The sequence below is a fragment of the Falco punctatus genome (genome assembly GCF_963210335.1).
Source record: "Falco punctatus genome assembly, chromosome: 1".
Lineage (NCBI taxonomy): Eukaryota > Metazoa > Chordata > Aves > Falconiformes > Falconidae > Falco > Falco punctatus.
The window spans coordinates 2521844-2533167 of NC_137580.1; the positions used below are offsets into that span (position 1 = coordinate 2521844).

General features: G+C 32.7%; 1 long non-coding RNA gene across 1 annotated transcript in view; it reads left to right on the plus strand.

Annotated features, from left to right (window-relative positions):
- The first annotated feature begins 7322 nt into the window (after positions 1-7322).
- The window catches only part of LOC308061577, a 31530-nt gene continuing 27528 nt past the window's right edge, over positions 7323-11324 (plus strand). Inside the window, exon 1 of the long non-coding RNA XR_013927278.1 lies at positions 7323-11310. This is a non-coding gene — a long non-coding RNA (uncharacterized lncRNA). The remainder of the gene's footprint in view (positions 11311-11324) is intronic.

An 11324-nucleotide genomic window follows, 5' to 3' on the forward strand; every position in this document is an offset into this window, starting at 1 on the left:
GTTGTATGTGTCTTGTAATTTCCATCTCACATAGTTCTTTTAAAACAAATAAGGTGCTTATTGGTCTTATTTATGATCTGTTTGGTTTTGATTATTTCCCATTCTGCATATAGTTGCCATACATAGAGTTTTGTGGGTTTTCTTTGACATGATTGACTTTCAGAAGGATTCCAGGACTTTGGGGGCTTTATTTGTACCCTTTGAAGATTGTTACATTTTGTTACAGCTAAATTCATGGTATAATTTATTTTCTGTGGGATCTTAATATTCTTATTGTCATCCTTTCTATAGAAGGTGTGCATAAGTGTCAGGAAACAGCTGCTGACAAAGATATTTCCAACACTCCTGTATTTGAATAGGGTTATTCAATTGCATATCAAGTTTTAAATGATGCTACCTCATCACAATTAACTGCTTGGAAACCAAAGACTAAGATACAAATAATAAGAATGCTCTTGGATACCTCAATAGTATTTAATATTTCATCTATCACGAATGAATGATTTTTATATTATTCTCAAGTATAAAAAAGTAATGGTTTATGACAAAAATGCTTGCTATGTCATCTTCGGGAGATTCACTTACACATTTTTGTGTCAATATACTTATATAGCTCATGGTTCTTGTCAACATTGATAAGAATCTGAAATAACAGAGATGCATTTTTAAGTAATTGTAAAATAATAATAATTAGAACATAGGAGTGTAATAAGAACAATATAATCCTGTTTTATGAACAGAACAGATGCTGAAACAAGATGCTATGTTTTACTTTTTAAGGACCTTCAGCTCCTATTATGTATAAAATCCCAGAAACAACATGGTTGTCCTTGCCTGTAAAAGCTGACCAACCATTCTTCATTAGTAAATCACCATATTGACTTTCAAAAATTAATAGGGAAATAAAAAACCCTAAACAACTCCACACCCAAGAAGGGTGAAACGAAGAACAAATGCACTACTTTAATCACAAAATAGATGCTGATGGCCTATTTGTTACAAAGTTACACACAGAGTAGATGTCAGTATAGACTGACGGGTGTAACTGATCCTAATTATAATAGCATGTACGCAGGTTGTGCCTTCTACCATAGAATAAAGCTTACCCCCACAGTAATTCTGTGCAGTAATTCTGTAATATGGTGCTATATTATTTTCTTAAAACTTACGGCATTTTTAAGTAGCTAGGCTTTATAAGTTCATAAACCCATGTACTATAACCAGCACAACTAAGAAGACATGTGAGTTTAAGGCATACCCTGACTAGGGTCTTCCAAATAACTGAAGATGTCTGTAGATGGAAATGCCCAGGTTTTCAGCTTGGAATTCCATTATAAAGTTCTTTGCTTAAAGCTTTGTTCTCATGGTAAGTGTGACATAGAACCTTGGTTCTTTAGAGCAAAATTATCTGCTTCTGTCTTGAAGACTAGGAATATCACTGGATGATCGCTAGATCTTGTAAGATCATCTTAGTTTTGATGCTCTTACAAGATGATCTAGTTTTTCTGGAAAGAAGTATGTCTGTAGAAGAAGTTTTTATCACTGGGCCAAATTCAAAATTAAGAGAGAAATATTGAATGTTTAACTTCTTAATGAATAACACATGTTAGACTAGATTTGTAAAAATTATTAAGCCATTTGTTGTCAGACCATACTTTTTGTTCCTTATACTTAGTATAAGTACAAAAATAATAAAAACACTTGCTTTTGTAACCTAAGCAGTCCCTTGTCTTCCCCAGGAAGCTCTCTGGTTGCTGGATGTTACTGACAAAAGTGAAAGAAAAATGATCAAGCTTTTTCTATTTAATAGGACATTAAAAAATAATTTAAAGTTTCTGTTTGGGCTTTTTTGTTCCTGCTGTCCTGAACTGGTCGATGGGGAAACACCCAGGAGGAGTCATCTCTGAAGACCAGAACAATTTTGTGTATTTTTAACTTATGCAGTTGTCCATTTAACATTAATTTTCTTTGTTATTCAAGTAACTTTCAAATTAATGTAATCAATAACATTAATGGCCTTTAAAATCCAAAGCAAGTAACGGCAATGGAATTTAAATATAGAAACCTTCTGTGTTTGGTATCAAGCTATCAAACTACAACTTTTTTGAAAAAGGTGGCCTCTAAGAGAGATATTACATTCTTTAACCAAATACTGAAAAACTGTGTGTGGCAATAAAATAGAATTAATATCAATTTCCTTCTCTTATTTCCTTTTCGTTTCTCCCTATATACAAATTTATTTTCCCCTATTTTTTGTTGTATATACAGATACAAACAACCCTTGATTATAATTTCTTGTGTAGTGTATGAAAATATTTGGCAGGTCCTGGACTTAAAATTATCACGTCAGCTGCCATTCAGACAGGCACAGGAATGCAATTTCATCAACACTATAAACCCTAATGCTTCCATTGTCTTTATGCAGCTGTCTTGAGCATCATATGTATGTGTAATTATAAAACTGGACTGAACATAAGAAATAGATCTTGGAGCAATTCTTCCCGTATTTTTTGTTTTCTTCTTTTGAGTGTTGCAGTCACTTCATTTTTTCCCTGATAACTCTTTGTACAACCTAAAGTCAAGTAATATGATTTTTAGAGGGAGACATGGATGGAGGCATGATGTGATACTGAACCAAGACTGGAATATCGGTTACAAAAAAACCCTCAACAAAACAAAAAAAACAAAACCAAACAAACAACAAAAAAACCCCACACCAAAACCCAAAACATGTATTTACCCATATATTTAGGTTTTTAAAACTATCCTTATTGTCTTATATTTCAATCATATGAGTAACAGTTTTAAAGGCTTCAGAAGGATACAAATAATAAAATTACAACACTTGCTGTAGCATAGAGAATGTGTCAAATTGTAGTGACCTGGCTTCCTATGAGATACCTCCTTTACTCATTCCTCATCTCTAAGATATATTTTCTAGCTGCTAAAAGTTTTCCGTGCATTTTGACTAGGTTATAATATTTATCACTTGGCTGTCATATTTGTGCTATCAGTAATGTATAGATATATATTCTTCTGTAAGTCTGATCCTCAGCATTTACATACTACTTTGTGTAATCTAAAAAACAAACAAAAAAATCCCAAACAAACAAAACCAAAAAAACCCACACCAAAACAACAAACCAAAGATGAAAAACCAGCATAACATTCAGAAAGGTTATTTTTCATTGTGTTGAGTAATGTTTTCTTTTTCCTGGTTTCCGTTGGAACTTGATGATTTTAAGTTTTATTTGAGATGAAAAATTAGGAGATGGGGAAAATGGCAAGAATTACTTCAATGGAAACCTTTTCAATTTACTGGTAAATTTATGGTAGTGTTAGTGTAAGGAGGGATGGCTTTTTGTGTTTTCTTTGTTTTGAGACTTCTAACAGAAAGGGATTGAATATTAGTTATTGTATAATAGTGATGCAACTGCAAGTGTTATGATCATAAGGTTGGTTTTTTTTCGGAATTGCTATTTTTTTTAACCTAAAGCTGCAGTATAAAGAAATTGCTTCCCATTATCTTAGCTTTTCAATAATTTAGACAGGTTCAGAAAATTTTGTATGATAGTATTTGCAAGTAGGCTTCTTGTAGTTTTTTAAGGAAAAGCAGGGAATGGTTTATATGGTATATTTATCATTCTTAAATTTTGTTTTCCATTTAATATGTAAACCATTTTCCAGGGGGAATTATAATTTAATTCCTTTGCTTTACACTTACTTCTTCATTTCAGTTGTAAGTCATCAGTGCATTTGGCAATTCTACAGCTAGTTTCTCTGTCTTGGTAATTTATGTAGATTAGAAGCAATAAAGATCTGAGAACTGACTCCCTTGTGACCCTTTTCAACACTTTACTTTCTAATCACTTTACTTTAATCAGTTCTTTATTTGTTCCCATGTTTAACCTGAATCTTTCCTGCTTTCAGTTTAAGATGAAGACTATCATTTGAGACATTATCAAAGGCTTTATGTAAATCCAAATTATGGTGCTTGTACTATCATTATCAATTTTATTCCCAATCTTCTCATAAATAAAAAGTGGCTGGCTGTCAAGATCTTATTTTCTTTAAATGTCTTATGATGGTAAACTGTATTTGTTTTAAATTATTGACAGTTATTTAATGTTCATCATCTTTAAATAAGTTATATGCTATTGTGTAAACTGAATTTTTAAGGTCAGTTCTCTCTGCTTGGTTCCTTTCTGTGCCACAATGTGTCACACAGTGTGTGTGTATGTTCACACACATATATTGGCTGTAATGGGGCAAGCACAGCCATCAGTAGCAATTCTTCTGCAGTTTCAGTATATACAAAGCAAATTACCATAGAACTATTGAAGGTTGCAAGAGAGTTGTGTGGCTTTGGTCCTGACAGATCAGATGAGACTGATTATTTAGAAAGTTAAAGAAAGAACTACAAAGCTTTTCTCCTCTGCTCACTGCATTTTAGGAAATGCATTTTTAAAGGCATGAACAAAACAAAACAAAAAAACCCTGTCAGGTTTGGGTTTTTTGGTTGTTTTTGTTTGTTTGTTTGTTTGTGTTTTTTTTTTTTTTAAATTGCAGTACTTTTGCAGAAACTAAGGTAGCCCAAGAATAAAAATATTATTTTGTGTAGATTGGCCACTCTAGTAAGACTCTGTAAGAACTGAACAACTGTATCTACCAGTAGGAGACAGTTCTAGAGAGTAACCAAAAGAATTCCTCTTCTTTCCTCCTGATTGAGGCATATGCATTTTATTTTTTTCTTAGGAAGATAATATTTTGAGATATTACTTATATTTGCATGTATCATTTAATGACTGTAAAATTCTTTTTGCAACTACCACTGTATTTATTTGCCACTCTTCATTTTACAGAGATATTAAGGTCATGCCAGGTGTCCAATTTTTAGACTTTTTTAAATGAAAAAATCAATACCCTACTCAACTTTGAATATGAGCGATCTTCGGCTAAGCCTAAAACTGTTGCTAAAAGATATTAATATAATATGACCTATCGCTATTCATTTTTTTTCATTTCCAAATCATGTTCTAGACAGTCATGTTTACAATAATATCTTTCTTACAGAATACCTGCATTTTTCATTTATAACTCAGAAAATTTAAGACAGAAAAATTAGAAAGCTAATGCAAAACGAGACAAAAAATTAAGAACTGAAATTAAATAGATATTCATAGTTTTCAGCCTAATGGTTAGTGTCTGATCTATCAGAAAAGATCCTTCTGTTGGCAGCTACTGAAACGGGTTGATTCTGATTAGTTCTGTCAGAAAGATTTGCCTCTTTAATCTCACCATAAATATAAAAGAACTAGAATTAATATTAATCAAAATGCTGAGGAAGCTATGGATAAAATTTAAGATAATGGTTATTTTCTTATTTTGATTATGAGAAAATTAAATGCATGAATAGATATGTGTTAGATTCAGGATAGGCATGGAAGTCAGGATATTGTGCCACTTGTTTAAATGATTCTGATGAATCCAAAGCAAAAGAAAATTTAAAATGCAATAAAACGAATACAAGTTTATTCAAGCTCTAGGAATCATTAAGGAAACTATTAGCATTGTGGTATATACAATGTAAAGGCCAATATAGTCAGATACATGTGGAATTGAGGACACTGGCAGCATTCAAATTCTACTGTCTCACAGTCACCTTCCCTTACAGATCCTGTGATGCACTCTAACTATTAAATTAAATACTATTTAAATTGTTAAAGACTAACAATTAAATCCCACCAAACTGCATATTTAGTGGAACTGTAGTTCAAAAACTGCCATTAAACAGAACAGATTCTTTCACATGTAGAGGTGCCTGATTTCCTGTTTTTTTTGTATGTCATCATAGAAAATCTGCATTCTGAAATACATTAGTATACTTTGCATTTCACAGTATGTAGAATGAATGCATTTGAGAAGAATAACATAGATTAACGGATTCTGAAATAACACTTCAAAACTCATCAAAATACCTAAAGATGGAAGAACTTGGCAATGCTTTGGAAATGTCCTCTTGTCTACTCAGCTCTGATGTAGTTTATAGTGAGCAGCTATCATAGTAACATATCTAATTTAGCAATTTTCAGATCTACACTGGCCCTCAATTCTATGAACATCTTTTTCAATAGACCAATGTTAGAATAGGAAGTTTGCTGCCCATCATTATACCTATTAATTGCCTTAGATAATACAAGGATGTGTTAAATTACTCTTTATTTACCTAGTAGCACGCATTTGTATAATACATGTGCTCAAGTCTGGAACAGTCATATTTCCTTACAGTGAGAATGACAAAAGATTAGTCATCATTTACAATACAAATATCCTTTCCTTTTGCTATAAAATAAACCCAAATAATACCCCAAAATGGAAGCACATCAATGACAGTACCAAATAGTAAAAGACACAGCAGGCAAAAAGTTAAAAAAATAAATGGAATTGACAGTGCTTTCAGTATGCCATTGAGCAAAAAGAGAATGTAGCTTTTATTAAAAAGACTTTCTTCCTTTTTAATAAATGCCCAAAAAAAGTGTTAATTTCCCAGGCTGTCTATTTTTCACCATATGCTTACATGATTTTCTATTTATTATCCTTCAGATTACAGTGTATTACTTTAGCATTCACTCTTTGTTTCCAACTGGGAGTATATGTAACTATCTATTCTGTGATCCCGTAAATAAGCAATTATCTACTCAGAAGCCATTTCAGATGATCATTGCTTGCACAAAAGAACTTGTAAGGCTAAAGGCTGACTGATTTTAATCAACAAACAAATGTATAGTATTTTTTAAAGTAATTTTTTTAAATTCATGAAAAATGCGTGATCACTACATTTCCCATTGCTGTGTCAGAAAACATTTATTTTTGAAGGTTTGCAGGCAACAGAATACTTGTTGATCTAGAAGTACTTGCATGGTTGGCTTTTTGTTTCTTGATTGGCCTGGGATAACTATGGAAATCTGCTTCGGAATGATGCCTCTAGAGCAAACTAAAATCTAACACTTGACTTCACTGTTTGTGCATATTTGAAGATTCAGCCCAATGTTTTCTTGTTATATTGGAGTGTTCAGTACCAGGTAAGTATGTTATGCCATGAATACTCCAAAGATAAGGAACAAAACCTATTTTAAGTAATGAGGATGTATAATACTGAATGTCTTTCAGCCAAAATATGGTTCTTACGCTTTCTGAACCTTTCTCCCACCTGTCTGAGGTGGGAATTTGGAACAATTTTTTTTTCATGTCATTCCAATTAGTAATACAATTTTTTATGTGAAACTAAAGGGGGGGGGGGGGGGGGGGGGGGCGCGGTGTTCATATTTTTCCTATATTTCTCAGCCTTTCCCATTATCAAGGCTGACATATTGACACAGAATAGTTTTGTAAATCTATCCCATTTTTACTACATCATAATTCCTGTATTAAAACGTTACTAACTTAATTTTAAAATAAATTTTAAACATAAAATGTATTTAACTGCAATTTTCTTTGTTTTGTATGTATTTCTGAAGGCATCATGGTTTTTACAAGTAGTTTTAAATAGTGTAGGGAAGAGTGAAAACCTTTACCTTATCTTTTCAAATAAGATTTTTTTTTTCCTCACCTGTCCTTGTACTTTCCCTCTCAAGAACTTAGTGTTTTTTTCTACAATGACACTTCGGGAACACTTTCAGTAAAAATTTTGTTAGTGGCAGAAATGAAACCAGCCTACTTTTTACCAACAGACTCCTGAAAATTATGCTTTCAGGACAGAGTGAAACATTGCTATCATAGACATATGCAATCTTGGGGGTATTAGTTCACATTTTCCAATCAAAGACAAAAGAAAGCTTCAGTTATCATCCCTGTACTTTTGCAGTGATGAAAATAAATGAAAAACAATAGAAGCAGTGAAGTGAGACAGTAAATTTGATGTGCTCCTATCAAAAAGCTGCATTTATGAGACTTCCACTCTATCGGGATATACCTCCAAATGCTACAGCCTAACAGGAAATAAGGCGAGATTTCAAAGAAATATGTATTCTGTGATTATTTGAGTCATGAAAAGAATGAGAAATAAGTTGGTTTTATTCCTACAACTCTGGAAACTGTGTGGGGGGTGGGGGGGTGGGGGGGTATTTCCTGAGTTTGTAAATTAAACTTATTTGATGCAGACTTAATCTTTGTATGCACCAAACCATACTACCATATACTAAGTGGTATACAGTATTTATTTTGTCTGTTTATTGCCATAACACTGCCAAGTCAGAATTTGGTTGTCCAAGATATTGTTCAATTGGAGAAATAATAAGTGGCCTTGGAACTTAAAACATAAGTGCTAAACAAGAGGGAGTGCATGAATAGAAAAGGAATGAGATACGAGAAAATGCTGGAAAATTTTCTTTGTAGGCATAGTCACTTGGATCCCAGAGGTTGTAGAAAAATCTGTAGGTACATACGTAAAACAAGTACTGATATATGCTCAGACTAATAAAGGTGGTTTGCCTATAAATGCAAAAATAAGTAGATCAGCACTTAAGATCTACTTGAATCACATCGAGCATAATTATTTTAATTTTTTGCAATTCTAAAAGCATATCACATTTCTCAAACCCTGAAGTTTCCTTGATAAAAATTGTAGAAATACACTGAGGGGAACATAATTAACATTAATCTCTATATATTTAACCAATTAAGGTGATTTACTTTATCTGTGGATTCTGAGATATGACTAATAATACCTTACCTTCTTTACAACAGGTAAATATTCCATTTCAATAAATTGCCAAAAGGAACTGCAAAATACTTCAAAGGTAAGGACCTCCTTAAAAATAATGCTTCAAATGATCATTCTTTCTTTTAGAAAAGAAAATGGAGAATGTTAATTCTTTCTGACTATCTGGCTAATAGCAGAGAATTACAGACAGCATTAATTGGCATAAGCCTTGACTTCCTGTTTTTCTTTATACATTATATATATTATTATGTCTTTTATATATAAAAGAAAAAAATTCACTTTTCTTAGAAAGGATAAATATAATTATTTTGAAAACTGCAGAAAAATGGTTTCATTTCTGGAAATAAAATAAATAAAAAATAAAATAAAAATAAATAAAAGGTTTACTTCAGTTCCAAACAAATAATTTTGAGAACTCTTTTGTTTAGGAATACTTTTTGTTTTTACTTTCAGCTGGGTAGAATAACTCAGTGTCATACCATGCCCAGACTGTTCTTTGTGGTACTTCATTGTTCTTTAGCTACCTTTCCTGTAGCAATAGTTGATTTTTAAACTCTACTGTCCACCCTTATGGAGAATATTCTTGTCTTTCAAGGACACAGGTAATAGGATACAAGGTTTCACTGAAATTGTTATTTTCAAGTCATCAAGTTAGAGTGGGTAATACTGACATTGTGGTCTGACCTAAACTTGGATTTGGTAACCAAAAAGAAAGCAAGAGCAATAATTTATTTTTCTAGTCATTGTGTATGTGCCCACTTTTTTTTTAAATGCTGGGGACTTTAAGAGCCTACCATGTGTCATTTATACATATGCTTTAATGCATACACTGACGAGGACAGGAGATCCTGTATTAAATAATAATTAGCCATACATTGCAATATTGTCTTAAAAAAAATTAAAATGTTCCAAAATTGCTTCGGCCTTCCAAAAGATAACTTCTGAATTACAGGATTTATTTCATATTGTTTTATTCCTGTGTGCTCATGGAAGAGAGGGAGAAGTTTTGAAAAAGTTCCACAAGCTTCTGGGAATTATGCCAGATGTGATCCCAGTACTGGACTTTTTATGGAACAAAAACATGTAGGTGGAGATTTTCACAAGACAAAATCCTAGGTTCAGGGTGGAGTATCTATTCTGAGTGCAAAAGTCAGAGGCTCGTCTCAGAACATGATGTATTCCTAGAAAGGGCTCTGACAGACCAAGGACTTTAAGCCTGGTCTTAGGTCCCAGAAGAATGCCTGAAATAGTCAGCCTTTCGCTATTCTGGTTCTGGTAGTCTTATTATTTTTTTATGGTTTTTTTTTTACTTTCTTTCAAAAACTCTTTTAGAAATCTATTTTTATATCTTGAGTGAAATCCCAGAGTCTTGTGGGACGTGGGAAGCCATTCTTATTATACCTCAGTGTGCTACCTAACCTTCTCTGTGTTATTGCAATGCACCCGCAATCCTCAGATTCAGCAAAAACCCTCCAAATTTTCAGTGATCTATTATACTTTGGAAATTATGAAGGAAATAATAATATTACAAAAAGCTGACTTTTTTGTGTGTGCAGATGTGTTGCCAAGTTTGTTCCATTTTTCACTTTTCCTTCTTAGGTCTTGTCTTTATATAGTAATATAATTGATGAAGTAATTTGTTACTTTTCCAAGTATCTCAGATAGACTTTGATCATGCCAAGGTTTAAATAGTGTTGCATAAGTGAAAATATTTCAGTGAAAGTAGAAAAAAAGAAAGAAGTAAAAAATATGGGACAGTTAGCAAAAAAAAATGTACTTAAGGAAAAGAAAAAAAAAAAAAAAGACAACCAAAACTCTTAAAAGAGAAAAAAGAGAAGTCGCTGTACTCCATGGCCCTATTTGAATGCCACAGAGGATGCCTAGGAGAAATATTGCTAAAGGACATAAAGTTTCAGGATAAGAAAATACATGCCACATTTCTGACAGGTACAGCTAACTATAAAAAAAAGCAAACAAATCCTATTCAGCGCAGGAGGTGAAGAGAAGAATAAAACTAATGACATTACAATCCTCTTGAGAAGTCTTGTTTTGTTTATTAAATAAGCCAGTCTAGTAAGATAAGTAAGAAGAACTGCTTAGTCTGGCAGTGTTAATTGATGCTGCCCTGGGAGTTTATTGTTATGTATTACTCTTTTTGTCCTTTTGGGCAAAGATGTCAGCACATTGTACCTGACAGGATGTATTGTATGTTACAAATTATTCTAAAAGGGATAGAAAAATTGCCATCAATTCTTGTCAGCCTGTATATCTAAGGCATGACTGTAATTTATACATAACATTGATTCCCAAGTATCATGTTTATTGTAGGGTATACTTTAAATTAGTACTGTTTCTATGAAGCGGCCTCAGATGAAAAGTAGTTTTATTCCGTCCAGTTAAGTTCTGACCCATACGGGTATATTTCTCCACACAAATACAGTGAAAAACGTGAATACAACATGTATGTAACAGGAAACAAGGACAAGAGATAAAAGGAATGGAGCATTTCAAGACTGACATGAGGTACTTAAAAAAAGAGTTAAGCATAATCTTGCACTCCTCCTTGAGCAGGACTAGTATTGACAGCAGTCCTATAAACCAA